The sequence below is a fragment of the Lepidochelys kempii genome, chromosome 14 (assembly GCF_965140285.1).
Source record: "Lepidochelys kempii isolate rLepKem1 chromosome 14, rLepKem1.hap1, whole genome shotgun sequence".
Lineage (NCBI taxonomy): Eukaryota > Metazoa > Chordata > Testudines > Cheloniidae > Lepidochelys > Lepidochelys kempii.
The window spans coordinates 4,341,440-4,361,488 of NC_136393.1; the positions used below are offsets into that span (position 1 = coordinate 4,341,440).

At 48.7% G+C, this 20,049-nt stretch overlaps 1 protein-coding gene and 1 long non-coding RNA gene across 9 annotated transcripts in view; both read left to right on the forward strand.

Moving 5' to 3' along the window:
- SLC39A11 (solute carrier family 39 member 11) overlaps window positions 1-20,049 on the forward strand; it is a 404,617-nt gene that overhangs the window by 291,526 nt on the left and 93,042 nt on the right. The gene's annotated exons all lie outside the window — the stretch shown is intronic.
- On the forward strand, window positions 3,531-16,467 carry LOC140898374 (uncharacterized). The gene is made up of 3 exons (XR_012154972.2): window positions 3,531-3,919; window positions 9,384-9,532; window positions 16,387-16,467. It is a non-coding gene; the product is annotated as an uncharacterized LOC140898374 (long non-coding RNA).

Sequence of the window (20,049 nt, forward strand, 5' to 3'; positions counted from 1 at the left end):
GTTCTGTTTTACCACTGCTCTAGGAGAGCAAGTGAAGAATGATTTCTCCAGCTGCACTTGCTGTGGGAATACAGGAGGGCAGTGCTCATATTAATTATTATTTATTTGTAATATTGTTGCTTCTAGGAGCTCCACTGTGTTAGGTACTGTACAAACACACCACAGAAGACAGACCCTGCCCCCATGTAACTGTGTGCACATTTAATCGTGGCGCTTTCTGCTATTCTGCACGTTGTCAGTCAGCACATGCGCAACAAAAGGCTGTTATGCTTTGCCACCGAGTAGCTGAGCCAGTTCCACACCCACTGTCTGCTCATAGGATCTGATACAAGTCTATAGCTTGAACTGCAAGTGTGGAAAAAAGTTAATTACACTTAGCAAGTGAGCGACTGCAAGCAGCGTTCTAAGCTTGTCACACTCTCTCGAAGTGTTCTAAATTCCCAATTATCATCGGTCACAGCTGGAGCTGTTGCTATTACTTTCCCAGCTAAACAGCTGCTCCTAAAATTTCCTGCACACGCGCGTGGTTTGCTGGTTGAAACCCCCATCACTTCCAGTCCATGTTTTGGAAGGTGTCACTTCTTACATACAAGGAATGTTAAAAGATTCCTACAAAAAAGAGAACCTGGTGCCAAGTAGGGCTCAAAACATGAAGTAAGAGGAACAAGCAGCTTATTCACTGGCTGGTGATTCAGCCCCCAGAGACCCAGCGAAGCAAGTATCTAGTCACACTATTCATGCTAGAGCCAGCTGCTGCAGAGTGAAATTCACAACTGGACAGAGCTGCAAGAAACCGAAGGGGAGGGAAAAAGCCCCCATCTTTTAGGGCTTGAGCAAAGTAATACAAGGCCCTTAGCTTTCCCCTTTGAGTGAGGGCTTTTATAATACTGGTTTGTTAATGAGCTATAGAATTTTGATAAACACAAAATACTTTGCACTGTGAGGTCCTGATTCTGTGATGACTTATGTACCTCTCCACTTTACTCACATGAGCATTCCCCGTGGGTCTGTGTGCAGGAGCATAGCAAAACATGGAGCTGAATACCATTATTCCCATTGTGCTAGAGGAGGAAACTGAGGCACAAAGAGGATAACTGACTTGCCCAAGTTCCTACTGGAAGTTTGTGGCAGAGCCAAGAACTAGAACCCTTCTGCTCCTGACTACCAGTTATATGCTTTAACCACTGATCCTTACTCCCTCACTTCAAGTAGACTCTAATTTCCACCCAAAGGATGAAACGTAGTAAGTTTTTGTTTTTCCTTTAATGTACCATAAAAATGACCCACTCTCTCCTTCAAAACTCAGCCAATGCAAGCACTGCAATGCAATTTGTGCAGTGTTTCAGCTGTGGTTTCTTAAATAAATTCATCTGCTCTCAAAGCAATTCAGGGGAAGGAAGCATTTCCACAGCAGCGTTGGGTCCTGAAAACCTGCCCTCCCCTCGCCCGGCGCCCCTTGCAGGCTTGTCACTGGACTCTTCTTGCCATTTCATTGAGGCAGCCTGCTTGGTTGCATTAGGGGATAAGTCCTGCCTTTACATAGCTGGAGAATCCCCTGCCAGGTGAACCCTGTGCCACCCAGCAAGGGAGTAGCAGGATTTGGAGAAGATGGCTGCCAGCTGGTGTGTGCTTTCTGGTGGATGCCTGCTATCATGCAGAGGTCAGGACCTAGGCAAGCTGCAGCTGAGCAACTGCTGCTATGCCTACCCTCCCATCCTCTCCCCATAGCAGAGGGGGTACCCTATGCACACAAGCAGCAGTGGCTGTTGAGCAGCTGGCCAGATGTGGAAGATTCCTCCCTCAGATCTCCCCGGAGCCCAGCCCTGCTCTTCAAATTGGCCCCTAAGAAAATTTTGCAGTTTACATGGAGTTTGGTATCTAACCTGAACTACCCACCCAGCCTAGAGTCCCTCTGCCGGCTTTATATAATCCTGGACCCAAGCTGTCGACGTCAGTGGGTACCAAATGGGCTGCGTGGCTACAGACTACCTTTGTATGGGGAAAAAGCTGTGCTTAATTTGTAATGAAAGAGGTGCTGGGGTTCAAGCAGTTTTTTTACATTCATAACTGACACCTCAAGCCCAGAGGTGCCGGGGCTCTGAACTGCCAGGCCCAGAGGTGCCAGGCCTAGGAACTGCCAGGCCCAGAGGAGCCGGGGCTCAGCCCTTGCACAAATTAAGCAATGGGGAAAAGAATCACATAGGAGGCTAGAAAATGCCTTGTGGAGCCAAAAGTTCCGTTACCGTGGGGGAGAGAAAGGAATTTGTCCTGAATAGGTGTGTTGTGTGTGGGGAGGTCCTGTCCTCTCAAATCACAGATCCACACAAATCCTGGGATCTCATTATGGGGAAGGAATATCTTGCATTCTAAATATATGCACTTCATTTAAGCATTACCATTTGCCCTGCACCCATGTCTTAACCCATGTATTTTCCTGTACCTTAGCAAAAACTGTGATATTAGAAGGAATCCACAGAAATATATAATTAAATTAATGCATCACTCAGGCCTCAAATATCCTGCAAAGACTTACACATGCGCCTCTTACTTTATAGTGGGAGTAGTTCCATTGACTTTGAGTGGACTACTCCTGTGTGTAAATGCTTCCAGGCATTGGGTCTAGATTAACACACAGGTCAATAATGTAGCTGACTGCTAGTTCAGTTAATACATGTCTTAATGATTAGTTTAATTATTGATTAATACCTGAGAGAGTTAATCAGTTTCACCCCTAAAACTCCTAATTAACTCATTTACTCAGTGGGTACAGGGAATTAATTCTGTGCATACTCCTCTCCCTGGGAACTTGCATTATTGTCCAGCCACCTGATTTATTGCATGTTTCATGATAAGTGGTGTCTTTCCTGGAGCCTCAGCTTCTGGAGCCATGTGAATATTTGGTTTCAGAGTAGCAGCCATATTAGTCTGTATTTGCAAAAAGAAAAGGAGGAGCTGTGGCACCTTAGAGAGGAACACATTTATTTGATGCAGCCCATGAAGGGAGCTGTAGCCCAGGAAAGCTTATGCTCAAATAAATGCGTTCGTCTCCAAGGTGCCCCAAGTCCTCCTGTTCTCTCAAGGTAAATTTCTAGCCCTGGTGCCTGCAGGGAAAAGCGCCCTATGAAGCCAGTGCACGGGCCTGGCTGAAAAAACACGCTGGCCCATAAAAAGAAGCCCAGAGGTATTTTTAAAGTACCCGAGCTGGGCGCTGCGGGACTTTCGCCAGGTGTTCACCCCCCTCTAAGGTGCTTTGATCCTTCCCTGAGATTTCCCATTTCCGAGGCCGGGCAGCCCCTGACGCCTTGGGCTCCGCACTCCGCCGGCCCCCCCCCCAGCCGGCACGAACCTCTCCTGCCTCCCCCCCGCCCGGCTCCAGCTCTGCCCAGCTGCCCGCAAAGGGGGGGGGGGGGCGGACTACAACTCCCAGGGTGCTGTGCGCTCCCCACCGAGCCTGCCCGGCTGCCGCCCGCAGCTGGGGCGTATATAAGGGCGGCATGGCAGGCGCAGGACGGGGCATTGGCGGCAGGGGCGCAGCAGCGGCGGGAGGGAGCGGAGCGGAGCGGAGCGGGCGCCCGGCGAGCTGCGCCCGGACCCGGAGCTCCCGTGCGGGGTGGGGAGCCCTCGCTGCGCCTTTGCCTGGGCTGGGAGCCGGCCACGCGTGGTGGGGGGGGCTTGGCGGAGCCGCTGCAAAGCCGGGGCGTCTCGTTGTTGTTTGGGGGGGCGCCCCAAGCAGGGCGGGGGTGTTTCATGCTGCCCGGGGAGTCCCGCTGGAGGACCCGGTCCCGCGTGGAATGACCTCCCTTCCTCCCTCCCTCGCCCCCGATCCGTTTTGGGTGATGTATTCTTGGGTCCCCGCGTGGGGGGATATACGCGCACCCGTTCATCTGGCTCCATCCCCGTCCTGCTTGGTGACCTGAAGGTAAGTGGCCGTCCTGGCGACCCCAGTCGCTTCGGGGAGACGCTTTTAGGAGCGACCTGGTGGAAATGGTGACCGGGGGGGCGCACTGGCGTTGCCTAGAATCAGATTCTGTCCACACTGATCATCTTTCTCCACCCCCCCCACCCCATCTTTTAACCCTAAATTTCGATTTTAATGCATTTGGAAAAACAACCCCCCCGCCCTCTTTTTTTTTTTAAACTGTGATACGGGCAACCTTTATTCCCGTCCAGAGCAGATAAATAAGTGGGCAGTTTATATGGGCACCATAACCTGCTACTGTGCTCCATGGAGAGAAAGGCGACTCGACCTATAAAGGTGTCTGTTGCACTTGTCTCTCTAGTCCCTCTTTTCCCAGATCCGTTACTTTGCTGGCGAGATTGGTGAGGAAATAGCGCCTCCCCTCCGCAGCAGCTGGGTCAGGCTTCTGAGGAATAGCAGCAGATCCATGAAACTGAGTAACCTCCCAGAGCATGGAGCCAGGGGGGGTTAAATAAGTCTTCAGGTTAAGGCTGTAATGTAACAGGGGGTTAAAGTGTTGTCTGGAAACGCCAAAATGGAGAAAATGATCAGCTGGTTTTAGGAAAGGAATTAAAGAGAAATAACCAAATTTCATGCAGGGGGAATATGTGTTTGGTTTTTTTGGGGGGGGGGGGGGAGGGGGTTTGGGTAGAATCTATGGGGTAATGATCCATTTTCCTGAGTAACACAGAGTGATCCGGTACACATGAATGCGCCTCGGTTTGTGTGTGTTGTCCTGGTCTTCTCCAACACGTGCCGTGGAAGTGCAGTGGGCAGCGTTTTCAAGCCCGAAAGGGCAGTGCACTCTCTGGGTCGGTGTCTGATCACAAGTACTTTGGTGCGACCAGGTCTCTGGAAAAAGCAGATAAAATGGTTCGTCCTTACAGAAAGCGCTGCCTTTTCGTCTTTTCAGCAAGGTGTTTTAATTTTATCTTGTGTCTTTTTAAGATCTGTCGCTGGAGGCACAGAGTAACCCTGGCCTGTAATTTAACACCAGGCCCTTAACTTTCAGGGCACTATAAACCGGTCTAATGGTTGCTTTAGGCTTCTCCCCTATATAATAAGTCTTTGTTTCCATTTTGCCCCTACGTCCTTTCGGGTGACTTTTTTTGTTTTTCCCACTGGGATACGTTTTCAGGCACCCTGCAGCCAGGGTAGGCAAGGAACTCCGAACGCTCAGCTGATCTAAACTTGGAATGCTTTCAAATGATTCACCTTCTTATCATCCACCAGAGGCAAAGGTAGTTTAAGTGACCTGACACCTTTTGTTTTTTGCAATCTGATCCTCCCCTATATTTGTAACAGGACCCTGTTTTTATTTGATCGCAGTCTCCACAACACAGACTTGTGTACCACTCATTGGAAATGGTTTTAACCTGTCACTTAAAGCCCATTTCAATGAATACTTGAACAGTATTTGAAGTATTTTGAGCTTGACAGTGATACTGGACGTTTTAAAAAGGGAGGGCATAGGGGGAGTTGGTATAAACACAGCTCGCAGCTAGGAGAGACTTAAAATGGAAAAAAGAGAAAGGGAGGACTATTTCTTTCTATATAGGACATATTTGATTTTCTTTGGAACTTGCGTATTTTATCCTCCTGAGAAATGTCTGTGTTACATATGCTTTAAAAGAAATTTTTAGCTTCTTGGAATGGGTCAAACGCACTTCACCGGTAGTGTGAATAGAATCGAAGGTCCAGTATATAAAATACTACAGGGGTGTGACTTGTCATGCCATGCTAAGAGTGGTAGGAAGGGCAGTCAAGGAGTGAAAATACTGCTTTTCTTTGTGACACTTGACCTTATAGGTGTGGATGGATTCCCTGCTGCTGTCGTCGTCACCCCCTCTCCCCCCCCCCCCCCCCCGGGAAAAAATATGGATCGACAGTAACCTAGATGAGTTTTGTTTCCTGCCTCGAGCTGGCGCTGGTTCTGTGTGTGTTTAATTTCTCCTAGCAGTGAGGTCTTGCACAGGACCTGAGCAGTGTTTGATGTATGGCTGGCTGACGTGAGACTCCTTGCTCACTCGGATGCAGAGGAACACTTGATTGAGACTGATTATGCAAGTATCTCTGATGCACAAGAGTACTTCTGTGAGAATTTTGGAAAAATATGAATGACTCCCTTATTTTTGCTTCCTACAACAAGAAGACCACACCAGTCTAGACCTGCAACCAATAACATACAAGCAAGTTAGTGCTGTCTGCTCCTTTGGACATATCACTGAGGCCAACACCATCTCTTCCAAAGTGCTAGCTGCTGCTTTCTGTGGAGAGTAAGTGACGCTAGCTTGGAAAAGAAAGATTTGAGGTTACTTCGAAGTAAACAAGAGGCACTTTTATTTCCCACACATTAGTATGGTTGCTTTTCACTGTGTGGCATATGTCCCTCCTAAGGGCTTGGGATGTGAGACAGTGCCCCTATTAAAATGTCTCAGCAAGAGAAGCGAGCAGTCTTTCTTTTTGTTACCAGACAGTGGCCGTGGGGGCACCAGAGCTGGCAGGAAGGGAAAGCTTGGCGTGCAGTAATGTAAGGCCTTTGGGAGGAAGATATCCTAGGGAAATGGAGACTATGAAGGGAGAGATTCTGGCTTAGTGGTTAAAGCAGGGGACTGGGACTCAGGACTCCTTTGGTTTCTTGCTGACTTGTTCTGTGCCCTCAGTCAATGTCTCAATTAATCTCTCAATGCATTGGTGGTTCTTACTTGTAAAAATGGGTGGAGGACATTTATTTCACAAGCTTAATTAGTCCTATTCGCCCCTGGGGTTAATTCAACACTACCTTGAACACTGTTCTACTAATGACTAATTTTGGTCCAGTGTTTGCAGAGTACATCTGAGATCCTTGCATGGAAGGTGCTGTAGGATGTAAAATGTTGTTACAGTACTTTGCATGTTACTTGCTTGTAGGCCACATAACAGCATAGCTGAAAAACTGACTAATTTTGCTTCTCGCTCTCGCTCAAATAAATACAGGAAATAAAACCACGTGGCTCCAGACAGGCTTCTGTTGATGCCCCTTGTGTATCCCAAGTCCTAACATTCTGCCAACCTCAAACTTCCCTTGTCATGATGACAGCATGAGGTACTCCCCACCTGCGGTGTACTGTTTAAACTGCGGCCATGTTCCGACCTCAAGGTGGCTGCGTTTCAGTGGTGGGTGAAGTGAGTCCTGGACAATGGGCAGATTGTGAAATGGACACAGAAATGCAAAGTTCACTGACTAGAGATGCTTTGGCAGTTGTATTAACTGCTGTCTCTCTTGGTGTATATGTGCTGATGGGGGGTAGAGGGAGGAGATCTACGCCCCACTGTCCTTTTCAACAGGATACCTTCCTTATACCTCACAAGACTTAGGGCAGGTAGCAGTTGGGTTGGTGGAATTATACCCATGGCTTTCTTTGAGTAGGGGGAATAAGCGCTGTCATCTTGTGTTCTCAGTGGCAAAGCTTTCAAGGGGGAGTCTGTTCTCTTTGCACACTGGAAACCTCTTGTAGAATCCTCCAACAGGGAGAAACATGCTGGGGATTTTACTACTTTGCCCTGCCTGGCCTGCAGCAGCGGCCACCAATAAGCTGGGTCACAGCAGGTGTGTGGGAGAGGAGCAAATGGGACCTGCTGTTTCTTCCTCCTCTTTCTGCCTTTTTAGGGAAGGTTTCACCCAATGGGTCTGTACTGTGCATACAGCTCTGGCCACCCCACAGCCTAATCTGGGTCACTCACCGTCTCCCTGCTTGTCTATGGAGCATCAGCAGGAGGACCTCCATGAAGCTGGGCTCTGCAGCTTGCATGGGACACGTGATGCTCCTGTGCACCCCGGCCCTCTCACTGCTGCGATACAGCAGCATTGCATCTCCACATCGAGCACCACTGGCCCAAGCAATCTCCCAAGAGATTCTAGGGGGAATCGACATTGCGCCTTGATTAGTCCTTACAATTGCCCCTTTTGAGCTGGGGGAGGGGAGCGATCCCCATCTTACAAGCTGGGGGAGCTGGGGTGCAGAAGCCTGACCTACCCCACTGTGAGTGCCGTTCTCCAGACTAGTCATGGACCAACCTTCAATTTTTAAAAATGAAATCTTGTCGGGTTTCTTGTGGTCCCTGTAACAGTGACTGGGGCACTAGGGCTTGTCTACACTAGCGAATGTCCTTGCCATGGTTCCCCACTGGTGTTAGCAATAGCAGGGGCTGCAGTGCTGATGGGACATAGATGATACGGTTGCAATGAAACCCACTTACTCCTGCTCTGGAGTCCTGTCTGAGCTGCCACTTCCATTGGTGGGGGTGAACAGCTGGGAAGTTTCCTAGTAAAGACACAGCCCAGGTAAACTGAAAATGAAATCGGGCTATTTATGTGCTAAGTCTTAACCAGTGAGGTTAAGAACCCAAGAATAAATGTGAGAGTTCCTGCAGTGAGGTGGGACAGGAGCTATGGTTTCAGGTATTGATTATCAGCTGATTGGTTAGGTTTTTTACTGGATTAACTTGCTCCATCACTTGAGTACTTGTCCCCCCCTTCAGAAACTCGGACTGAAGGGATGGGCAAAGCAATTCTCAAATCTCAGCCATTAAGCGAAGACTAACAAGACAGCTGACCTGTCAGTCCTGCACGGCTACAGTCCTGCCCCAAGCCTATGGTGCCACTGAGCTGAGTATCAGTAGTGGTTTAAATGGCAGGGGGTCATATGGTTACATCATTCATTTGGGGCTCAGGAGATCAGTTCCTGGATCTGCTTGTGCCTCTCTGCGTGACCTAGAGCAAATCTCTTTCTGTCTCTGAGTCGGCTCCCCATCTGCTAAAGGGAGATGATCATCCTTTGTCTGGCTTGCCTGTTGTAGATGTCAGGGCAGGGATTGTTTCTTACTATGTGCACGTACAGCACCCAGCACAATGGGGCCCTGGTTTCAGATGGGACATGCAGGCACTACTGCAATGCAAATAAAACTGGAGATGTCCTGGGTCATGAAATGGAACTTCTCCCCCTACTACCCAAAGCTGGCGAATCACTGATGCCAGATGTATCTCAAAGGCTCCCACCTGAGAAGTTAATGCTCTTTTGGGGGTGCATTTTCTTCTGATATCCTTCAAGCAACAAAATGGTGGATCACGTACTCTTGCCATACTCTGAAATGCAGCCTACATCAGGAAAAGCGAATTTCCGTTCCCTTTTGATTAATTGGATCAGAAAAATAACTAATCTAGCAGCACCACTTCTCATTCCTCATGTGTATTATTAAAAAGAGTGATTGGTTCTGACCTGTGGCAGTAGCTGGAACCAGCATTTTCTAGATGGTGGAGGGGGTCCTCTCTCTAGAATGGATTGGAATGCTCTTGAATTTTGGGCTGTTAAACTTCTTGACTTGAGGCTCATCTCCTTCTCTTCCTTTTTTTTTTTTTCCCCCCACTCCCCTTTTTATCCACCAGGCAATAGGGGGATAATGCCAGATGGACAATGCAGCTTGAGTATTTGTTTAAACTTTGAGCAGAAAAGAAAAGCAACAAAGAGACAGAGAAAAGTCTAATGTCTTGCCAGTTACCAAGGCCAACCCAAAAGCTAGAACTGCACTACAAAGGTGAGCCTTGTTTAAAACGGCTTATTTCAGCAGAAAGATGTATTTAAAAACGAAGGGCCAAATGCTAACACACAGTCCCCCATGTTAGTGTCAACCCTGTATGAAAACATTCTGTTTTATTACCTCCTATAACTCCTTAATAAATACCATTCCTTTCTGATGAAAGCTCTTAATGCAGGATTAGGGTTTACAGCAAGTTGCTTTACTTGTCCCAGAAGACAGATTCAGTGTTCAACATGGCCCCATCTCCTACTTTATCAGCATGGCCCGGGAGCCTCGAGAAATGGGAGTTGGTCGACTTTAAGACCAGAAGGGACTATCATGATTATCTAGTCTGACCTTTCTGCACATCATAGGCTGCATAACCTCACTCACCCACCTACTCCTGTAATGGGCCCATAGCCTCTGGCTGAGTTACTGAAGTCCTCAGATCTTGATTTAAAGACTTCAAGTTACAAACAATCCACACTCTACTTTAGTTCAAACCAGCAAGTGATCCATGCCCCATGCTGCAGAGAGGCTAAAAACCCCTCAGGGTCTCTGCAAGTGTGACCTGGAGGAAAGTTCCTTCCCAGCGTCAGTTGTGGTGATCAGTTAGAGTCCGTGTCAGACCCAGAACTAAAACCCCTGATTCCCAGTCCTGTACTTCTAACCATTGGGCATTACATTTGGCTCTGGACTCAATGGCTCATTTTATCTTACTCCCCCTCCTTAAGATACTTGAAGTTCTCATATGCAATCTGTCTTTTCGGTAGTGGACAAATTGGAGAAGTATCTTCGTTCTTAAATCTCTTGGAAACAAATTGTCTTGTGGATATGTCACACCAGTTCTTTGTTTTAGCTGCTCTCTTCTCTGTGTTAAAATATGAGTTTGGTTAATTCTCTCTTCCTCTTTCCTCTTCTGGTCCCAGGCAAAATCATTCTCAGCTGTGTAGAATGATTAAATGAGACCCTTCCCCCTCCCCCCCCCTTTTTTTTTCCTTTTTTTGACTGGGCCACACCAGTCACTGTGAAAAGACTTGAAAACACTCTGGTTTTTGAAGGCAGTATCAATCTATGTGTTGGCCCAGGCAGTAAAGACTAGGACCAATAATATCTAATCCAGATCTCCATACAGAGTGCAAAGTGCTTGCACTCCAGCCAAACGTGGTTGACCATCTTTTTGATGAATGATGCTAGATGAATGCTGGGGAGCTGTGCATAGCGAAGCAGTATGACATGTAGATAAAAACGGGATTACTTCAGTGCTCTGTTCCAGGCTCTGCTGCTGACCTGCGTGACCACGGGCAAGTCGTAAGGGCCTGGACCTTTTTAGATATGCTGAGCACCTGCAGTAAATCAAGCCATTCACTTCCATTGCTTCAGTTGCCCCATCTGTATAATGGGCATAATAGGATCTATAGCAACTCTCAGGGATAAGAAAGATGATCCCACCTTTAATTAGAGTAAACTTGGGTTTAGTTTGGGCTTAGTGAGACTGTGATCATCACCTCAGGCCCTTGCAAGTGTTGTGGACCTGGGTTCATTGAGTCTGCATAGCTCATGGCCGCCCAGAGATGGCTCAGGAACACTCGCCCCCTCCAACCTAACACTTAAATATCCTCAAGAATTTCAGGGCCTGACTTGTGCTGCTTTTGGATTGCATCTTCTGTGACATCAGAGGGGCCTAATAGGCAGTTTGATTAATGATGTATGAAAACTGTGGCCAAACACCCACCTTGAATGTAACTGTGTATGAAAAATAAGAGTACCTTCTGGATGTCTGAGAATAACCAGAACTGTCTGCTCTCCCATCTCGGCCTTTTTCTGATCAGTTCTGCAGCTGATGGCCAGATGTTTTGGTTTGGAACCTGGTCAAAGGGAAGGATCCCTTTTGTTTCCAAGGTGCTCTGAATCTGAGGGAGTTGTCCTGTGGAAAAGTCTGTTTTATGACCATGAAGGAGGAAGAGGAGTGAGATCAGACGCTTGTTTGGGTGGGTTCTGCATGGAGCAATCAGTAGACTTCCTTGTTCACTGCCACTTGGAATTTTGGTGTGCTTCTTTCTTTTGAAGGCTTAGTCTTGACGAACAGTCCTGACCGCTTGCCAGCACAAAAGAGAACAAGCAAGAAACTAGACAGCTTAGCTGGCCAACGTCCTAAAGAGTTGTATTCTTAGTGCCACATATATGATGAGCAGCATTTGGTTTGGGTGTGGGGAGTGGATTTGCAGCCCTCAAGGATGTGGTTTTCCATTGTATCAAATGCCCCAAACACAGCAAAGCAGCAACCGAAGTTAACATGGAAGGGGGGAAAAAAAATCCTGCCAGGGTGGGGCTTGGCTATGACTCATGTCTTTGACAGACATGTTATGTGGGCAACATGAGCTGAGGTCACGCAACTCCCGGCAAGTGGCTTTGAACTGTGTGGGGTATTTTTTTTTTTTTAAATATTAAGGGCTTAAAAACAAAATGGAAACAAACCAGACTAATAGGAGGCCAAACCACAGAGTTCAGCTCTAGATGCAAATTCAGACTGACGTTGGTTGCAGAGGACCCTGTTTTTGACCAAGTGAATGGGCAATGATGTGCTGAGATGGTCCAGAAGTCAGCTTTTGAGAAGGGGAGCTAAGGATGGGAAAGAAATGAAGTGTTGGGGGGAGGACTTTGTTATGGGTCCAGTGTGTAATATCCAGTCGCTTTTTCTGTACCCCAAGTGTGGAACAGTGGCATGTGTACTTCTAGAAATGCAAAGGCTCTGGATTTCAGCCATTCACCTCCTGGGACTTGGCTTTGAAATCCTGATTTAGGTCACAAACGGAAAGCAGTCCAGTATTTTCATTCAAATCCCACTTGTTCACATTACAAACGTCCATACCACGTGGCATGGTGCCAGTGGGATCTGGGCCTGGCTGGGGTGGACGAGTTGCTCCCTGCACTATTGATGGCCGCAATGCCTCTCACTCAGATTTGGCCCTGCTGCCCCTCCTTCATTTTGGGAGCCCTCTCAAATGGGTGGCCTGGAGCAAACTGCCCCTCCCCTCTCCTGGGTGGTCCTGGTCCCAGGACTAGAATGTTAGGGGGTTGATGTAGGTTTAACCGGCAAAGCTGTGGAGGGGAAGGACTGGAATAGCAGGGGATGTTGTAGGTACGTTGGCTGAAGTCTGGGTTTCCGACCTTGCAAGTGGAGGTTCATTGGTAGCTGTGGTTTTTTTGGCCTGCATGCTGACTTTTATAAGGGTGGAGGAAGAATTGCGTGCTCTCCCCCTTCTCTTGTGTTCAATAAACACAACCCAACCATCGTCCTTGTGTCTGCGGATGAATTTAATGATCGTGGACAGGTGGGTCTCGCTCCCATTCACCCCTGTCCTGGAATGTCCCCTTCTCTGCAGCTTCCCACCTTTCGGCCGTCAAAATGGGTGCCTGTGGCAGGCAAGCCAAGCTGCTGCTCTGCGCTGGGAGCAGGAGACGAAGCAGTGTTAGTGACTCTGGTAGCTGTCTGTGGTTTACTTTGGGTTTTGATTTTTTTTTTTTTTTTTTTTGGGTCTCCCATGGAAAACTGCTCACGGGGGGCTTTGCAGTCTCTTCCCCCTGCTCCACTCTGTGAATTGGGCTTTTTAGAGGAGCCATTGGTAGAGTTGAACCATAGGCTAATGTTTGGCCTGGTTTCAACTGGAAGAGGGGATTATTTCTCCATTATCTCTGTGCTAGGCCCCTTCTCCCCTCCCCTCCCCTCCCCCCCCCAAAAAGAGGGGGACTTCTAGGGCCCTGATTTGTGGCAGTAAGAGGTGAAAATATGTGTAAAAAGGGGGGAACTTTTTCCAGCAAAGAGTCATACTGTGGAAGGGGGAGGAATGTTTTCCCTACTTCCAAAAATGTCTGGGAAAGTAAAGACTTTTCTTTTTTTTTATTGCTTCTTCAATTGTTCCTTAAAACTCCTTTTTAAAGGGAGGAAAATGTTCGTTCCTTCCTTTCAGCCCCCGGTGTCTTTAAGAATTTTGCTCTATTGTGAGTCCAGGACAGAGACCCTTCTATGAGGGCTGCATAGACTCTCTTCAGTGGGCCTCCCCCACCCTCCCTCCTGCCTCATCTCAACAAGCCCCCCATTCTCCTCTGAAGAGGGTCCCTCTGTCTAACCAAGTAACTCTTAAGGGCAGCATTTATTGTGGGGCACTCAGCTCACAAAGAGCACTGGAGTGTCAAATAAACTCACTCAGACCCGCAAAGAGAAGAGGGAGAAAATACAAAACCCCCTTTATTTTCACCCCTGCAGGGGAAACAAATATGGACTTTGTGCCAGCGAGCAGTGATCTGACAAACCAGCGTAGCGTGTGTACTAATCTTGCTCAAATAAAAGTGTGTGTGTGCTTGTAGACATATGAACATATAATAAATATCATGATATGGTGGGTGAAACTGAGGGGCAAGCTATAAATCAAGATGTCTCTGCCTACGTGCAACAGTAGGCAGGCAGGATGGCTGGCTAAGCATAGTTACCGCTAACTTTGATAGACTTTCAGGGGTGGGTGGGTGTGTGGTTTGTTTTTGCTTTTGAAGTGGGGTGGGTGGGAGGAAAGGCCATTCTCTGTAGTCCACTCCACTCTGAGCCTTTTGGCTGAGACCCTCAACAAAGGTGCTAGATAGCGGGTGTCTCAGTAAGGTCCAGTTCTTCAAAAGGGCTCCGCTCCTCCTCTTGTGGCACTTACAATGGGCTAGATTTTCAAAAGAAAACCCAATGTGCGGAGCTCCTCTGAAAATCTGGCACCAGATATAGGTGCTAATTCCTTCTGAAAATTCCAGTCTAAGTGGAATTCTACTAATTCCATTGCAGGGGACTTGATTGCATAACCTGGTTTGTTGCATTCATTGGATGTCCTTGCAATGGGCTTGCTGTTCCAGTGTTTGTAGCTTAACTATTTTTCTGCATGTTTTATGACCCTGATTATATCGCTGCAGCTATCCCACGGTGCTCGTGCTGCTGCTAAGAGCAGGGGCGTTGGGGTAACTTCCCATGGTGCAGTGCCGCGTGTTGTGGCTTTCTTTCCTATGGAAGAAACTGTAGCCCAGTGGAGCCAGACATCACAGCCAATGTCTACAACCAGCAGGAGCCAAACACTCGGGATGGCAATTGTGGTGGCAAAGCAACACGCAGGCACTGCAAGCGGAAGACATGCCAACCAGCTGTTTCTTGCAATGCCATTCTTTGCTTAGTGTGACCAGTTGTGATCTGGCCCTTGCACATCTACCAGCAGCTGGTGCAATACCTGTTCTGCAGATACCAAAAAGGCTGCTCAGTATCTGAGGTTGCCAGTCGTTCGCCTTCCACCAAAACCAAATCCTTTAGAAACGAAAGGTTCTCTATCCTCTTTCAGCCAGTGCCTGCCAGCACACCAAGAATCTCTCCTGATGAACAGAAGATGCCTTTCTTGCCCAACACTTGCAGCTGTTGAAGGGCTGAACATCCTTTTCACGTCCATTTGTCTCCATCCCATACTGTGAATGGGGAGGAGCAGCTGTGGGGATGGCAATATCTCCATCTAACTAGACTTCGGTGCTGGGATTGGAAATATTTCAGCTCTATTGACCTTACACAGAAGGTGTACTCATACTAGGGTGCTGGGTAGCAGTCTATGCTATGCCGAGCTGGCCAGCCAAATCCCTCCTACTTTTAACCTTGATTTCTTTTGGTGCAGCTTTTCCAGTAGCCTGGTTCTATTACTGAAACAGACAATGGCAGCGGACTGGGTCTGTCATCACTTCATAGTCCTAGCTTCAAGTCAGAAGAGACCACTGAAATCAGCTGATCTGACATCCTGCATAGTCCAGGCCAGAGACCCTCACCCAATGATTCCTGCATTGAGCCCAATGACTTTTTTTGTGGATCAGTGATAGCACATGTTTTTTGTTTTTTTTTTCCTCTTGATGTATTCTGCATTGGTTTCTCTCTAAGTTTTGACAGCTAAAAGTTACTGACTAGAATGGTCACCGCTTTTAGACACTCCAGGCCCATCCATATCTGGAAATGTAACTTTGGGCACCTAAAACTGACTTATATGAAAATCCAGTGAGTTGCTCTGCTTGACATGTGTCTGGTAGCCCCATGCTTTCATTATTCCTGTTGGACACGGGGACTCATGGCTTGCCTACACGGACCAGCCCTGCAGTTTGGGCTGCGGGGGTGTTAACTGCAGCACACGCTAGCATGCTGTGCTCTATAGACCGCGGCGTGCTGGGACGTGCTTCGATTGACACCCCCTGGGGGTCAGAACTGCGGGGAGGTGTAGACAAGCCCAAGTCACTTCCGAAAAATCTTACTTTCTAGGCTCCTGAGTAAATCTGATGCGTTGGAATACTTATTTTACCCCAGTAATTTTTTTTTTTTCTGGAAACCGCCATTGGAGTCAGAATATAAATCTAAAGTCTTATTTTTTGGTTTGGTCACAACAGATTTGACATACCTCTCTGTAAGGTTTAACAGGCTCTTGTAACAAATCGTCCTTTCTGCATTTGGAGAAGAGGGCTCCTCAGGTTTCCTTTAATCCTTCCTAATGACACCTCGGAGAGAAGGATAGTGGATTTTTGTTTTCTTTGTCACTAAAGCTGCCTTCTCTTGCCACTTAAATTCAGGCCCTAATTTTGCATGCCTTGAGCCTGAAATGCTGTCCCTAACAAGAGCTCTCTTCCCAAGGTTGTTGCCCAGTAATGAACAAAGAAGTTAAAGTGGAGCAGAATACAAGCAGGTTTTTCTCTTTCCCCTGGAAAAAGAGAACCCTGCTGTTTTCTATACCGTAATGCATTTCAGAGCAAGTGGTGATGGCTGGGAGGGGGAGCTGCCATTTTATTAGGCCTATTAAAAACAATGTGGCGCTTGTCTCTAGGTCCTTGGTGCCTGGGCAGAGAGAGGACCCAGGCTGAATCTGATGAAAATGTGTTGGGACCATCGTTGAAGGTGAAAAGCATCTTTGGGTAAGACCAGGGGGCTGCCAGAGGAGGATTCTGGTTCTGTGTCTTTTTGGCCTCTCGCTGACTGGACAGCTCTTACTTTTTGGGCCCCGTTGACGTAGGGTGGGGGTGTAGAGGATTTTCATCAAGCTGGTCCGGAAGGCTTCAGTGGAACAGTAATTGCAGTCTGGACTTGTCCTGCAATCCTGATGCTTCAAACCCTCATTGCCTCCTGGCAGCCAGTTGGCCAAGCCTGCGTTGCAGGTGGGGACGTCGCCACCATGTGCCATGGCCATCTCTGGTTTGCTTTGCCGCAACGCGCTCTGTGCTGGGGCTACAGCTTTCATCGAAGAGGGGTGCCGAATGCTGTGGCTGGATTGTTAGGTGGGGCTTCTGACTGTGAGGACTTGGCCTCTCTGCTCTGTGATCTGCACTTGCTGCTTCTCAGCTCCTGGGTGGAGTTCAGGCTTCTGGGTTCGACCTAGAAAGCCTGGCATGGTTTGGCCTGTCATTTAGACAGGTCTCGCATGCCATACTGCTACAGCTGAGATCATCGGAGGCACTTGAGGTGGGTCCCACCTCTAAATAAAAGGGAGGGGCCCATTTCACCCATCCACTTTTGGTCTGAATGAACCCCGATCTGCTGACTTTTGGACCATGCAGCCACATTGTATATGTGTTCTCCAGCGTTTGGGTGGGAGGATCTGAGACCAGGCCAGGTCCGTTACTTTGGCTCTGTGTACTGCCGTGTTCAGTTTGATCTTCATGATGTGTCAGAGGCATCTAGAGCAGGAAGTGGGTGCTTCTGATTTGTGCATGTAAACCGACAGAAATGTGGGGTGGTTTTTTTCTTTTTTTGGTGTTTCCCTAATGCCATTGACCACAGCTTGGAGAACACTAACGTAACGAGGTTCTAGAACACCTGTCATTAGAGATTCTCTCAACTTTGCGAACACCAGCTCCTGCAGCCCTAGGTGAGAGAGGTCAAGCGTCGCTATCATGATTTTTACGGATGGGGAAACTGAGGTATGGGGCAGGGAAGTGAGGTTGCATACCCAGTCTGTGGCAGAGCTGGGAGTGGAACCAAGGGGTCCTGACTCCCATTCCCTAGCTCCGTCCCTCTCCAGAGATTCTTCTTTGTTCTGTGCCGGCATTGGGTCAGGAGGAGAACGTGTCTAACGTTCCTTTGGATGGGCAATTGTCTCAAGTGATCTTTGGTGCGGCAGAGGGTGCTGCTCGTTTCCGTCTGCTGGAGGTGGCTCTGTGTGTGCTAATCTTCCCCCATTCTTCATCTGTGTAGTTCAGGTTACCCCACAGTGCCCATCCTGTCCCTGTAGGTAGCCTCTCTGGGCTGTGATTCTGATAGGATGCTTGAATGACTGTCCTCTGCCTCAACTATGTATCGTTTGCTTTGGCCCTGCGCCCGCCTCTTGTGCTGTCTCTTGCCTGCAGGCAATGCGATTGTTCTCGCTGGGCTTTTGAATATTCCCTTTCGAGCATCACAGCCTGTGAGAACTGCCTGTTGGCCAAACCCGGCTTTTATGGACCCCTGGATTTCCTCTGCGGAAATGACCTTTCGGTCCTCATTAACTACGTCGGAGCCAGGCCCACAGCAGCTGCGTGAGGGCTGTGGCTGCGACCGAGGGATTGCCTTGTGGAGCTGGGTTTGAATTAAGCAGTGTGCGGGGAATCCTGACCCACTGAAGTCCATGGGAGTCCTGGGATGCCCTTTGCGGGGGCGGATTGCTCTGTTTTGTGGATTTGGGCTGGGGGGTGGGAGGGATTTGCACACCTGGCTTGGAGTTCTTTGGGGTCTGGGCTCTACCAGCCAACTCCAGGGACCTGGCCTGTTGTATTTTGGGGCTCTTGCTAGAGCCAGCACTGTGGCATCTGTCTGTGTGAGGATAAAGACCAGCGTGAGCACAGGAGCTGCTTAGCCAAGCAGAGTGGTGGGGGGCTGAGAGGGAGGGGAGCCTGGGCCATGGGAATCGGTGAACCTTGTGGGGGTGGAACAGTTAGCCTGAGAGAATGGGTCCCAGGAGCTGGTTAGCCATGTGGGGCAGGAGTGGAGGGAGTGTGTATGTGTGGGGGTATCAATGAGCCAGGGAGGATGGGCCCTGGGAGCCACTTAGCTGTGCAGAGTGAGTGTGTGGGGGAGGGAAACAGGCCAGCTTGCTTAAAGTCTTCTCCAGGTCCCAGATGTCGTTTTTTATTTTTTTGTTTTAACTTTGACTCAGAAAACAATTGCAAAATCTAGGACCAGGACTTAGGATCTAGGATCCTAAATAGGATCTAATCCACCAGGATTTCAGGGAGGAGAAAGCGGGGCCTGGGAGCAGGCAATGAAGCGGTTTTAAAAATCCCCCCCGCCCTTTGTATAACCCTCCGTGAGCTCTGGTAGCCTGAGTGCTAAGCAAACAACCCCTCGCAACAGAAAAGCTGCCTTGTCTTGGCCTCTGCCTGCCTGACTCAAATGCTTCCCGGTGACTCTGGGACCCAAAGCTCAGTTACAAGAAGCCAGGAAATGTGGCGGGCGGGTTGCAGCTCTCCCTGGGAGAGCCCCTCTCCCTGCAGGTGGGGTTGGGGTGGTGACAGCTGAGGGATGAGCTCGGGGTGAATCCCTTCCATTGGTACCCCACACACTGATTTAGCCTAGGACCTACTCATGAGCCATGGGGCTCTGTACGCCGTCTAGTTGTCGTCGGGTTGCGGAGGAGTGCTGGGGCTGTGCAAACCGAGTGAGAGGGAGCCATCATAAAGCCCCTAAAGACATCTGATCCCCTTTCTACTGAGCACCAGGCTGGGAAAACATAGCACGGTTCTTACCTAGGGAATAATCTCAGCCAGTCAGATGCTCTGGGGCCTTTCTTAAAAAATAAAACATCAACCCTATGACCTGGGATTTCTAAAGCCAACTGCCTCGGAGTGGGCAGCCTGAGGTCAGCGCTTGCTCCCTGGCCCCAGTGTGCATCTCCGAGCGCTCGGCGTGCTGCACCTTTCTCTTTGAACTCGGATAATCCAGTCTCGTTTAGTGACTTCCGTACCTCTGCCCTCCCACCCCAAATCAATGGCACCTCATGCCGCTTTCTAAGAGGACAGCGTTTTCATTGTTCGCTCTTCTGCCCTGCAGGCACCCTGGTTTAAATCAGCCCAGGTGGCCAGCCGTCTGGTTCTCTCCCCACCACCCTTGGGCATGGGCTGCAAATTTCCATCCATACTTGAGGACAACACATTTAGTTCTGTTAATTTTCCCCCCCTCCCCTGCCACTGTCCTAATGTCTGACTTGGATGAAATAGTTCAGCCTTTCCCCAGTCTATAGAGTTGGCGTGTGGGGTTTGGTGTGTGTGTGTTTTTTTTTTTTTTTTTTTTTTTTTTTTAAATGAGCATCTGGAAATACCAAACACTTGACTTCACTCCATTCTGCAAAATGATTCTCTTGGCCTACCCCTGCTATTCAGAGCTGCTTGGAAAGGACAATCAGTCTCCCCTCAGCTGACACTACATGACTTCTGGGAGGGGACTTTCTGCCTATAAGGAATCCAAAATGTGCTCTTTAGGACAAGTTTCTAGGCCCAATTGGCCAGGCTTTTGAGGAGGC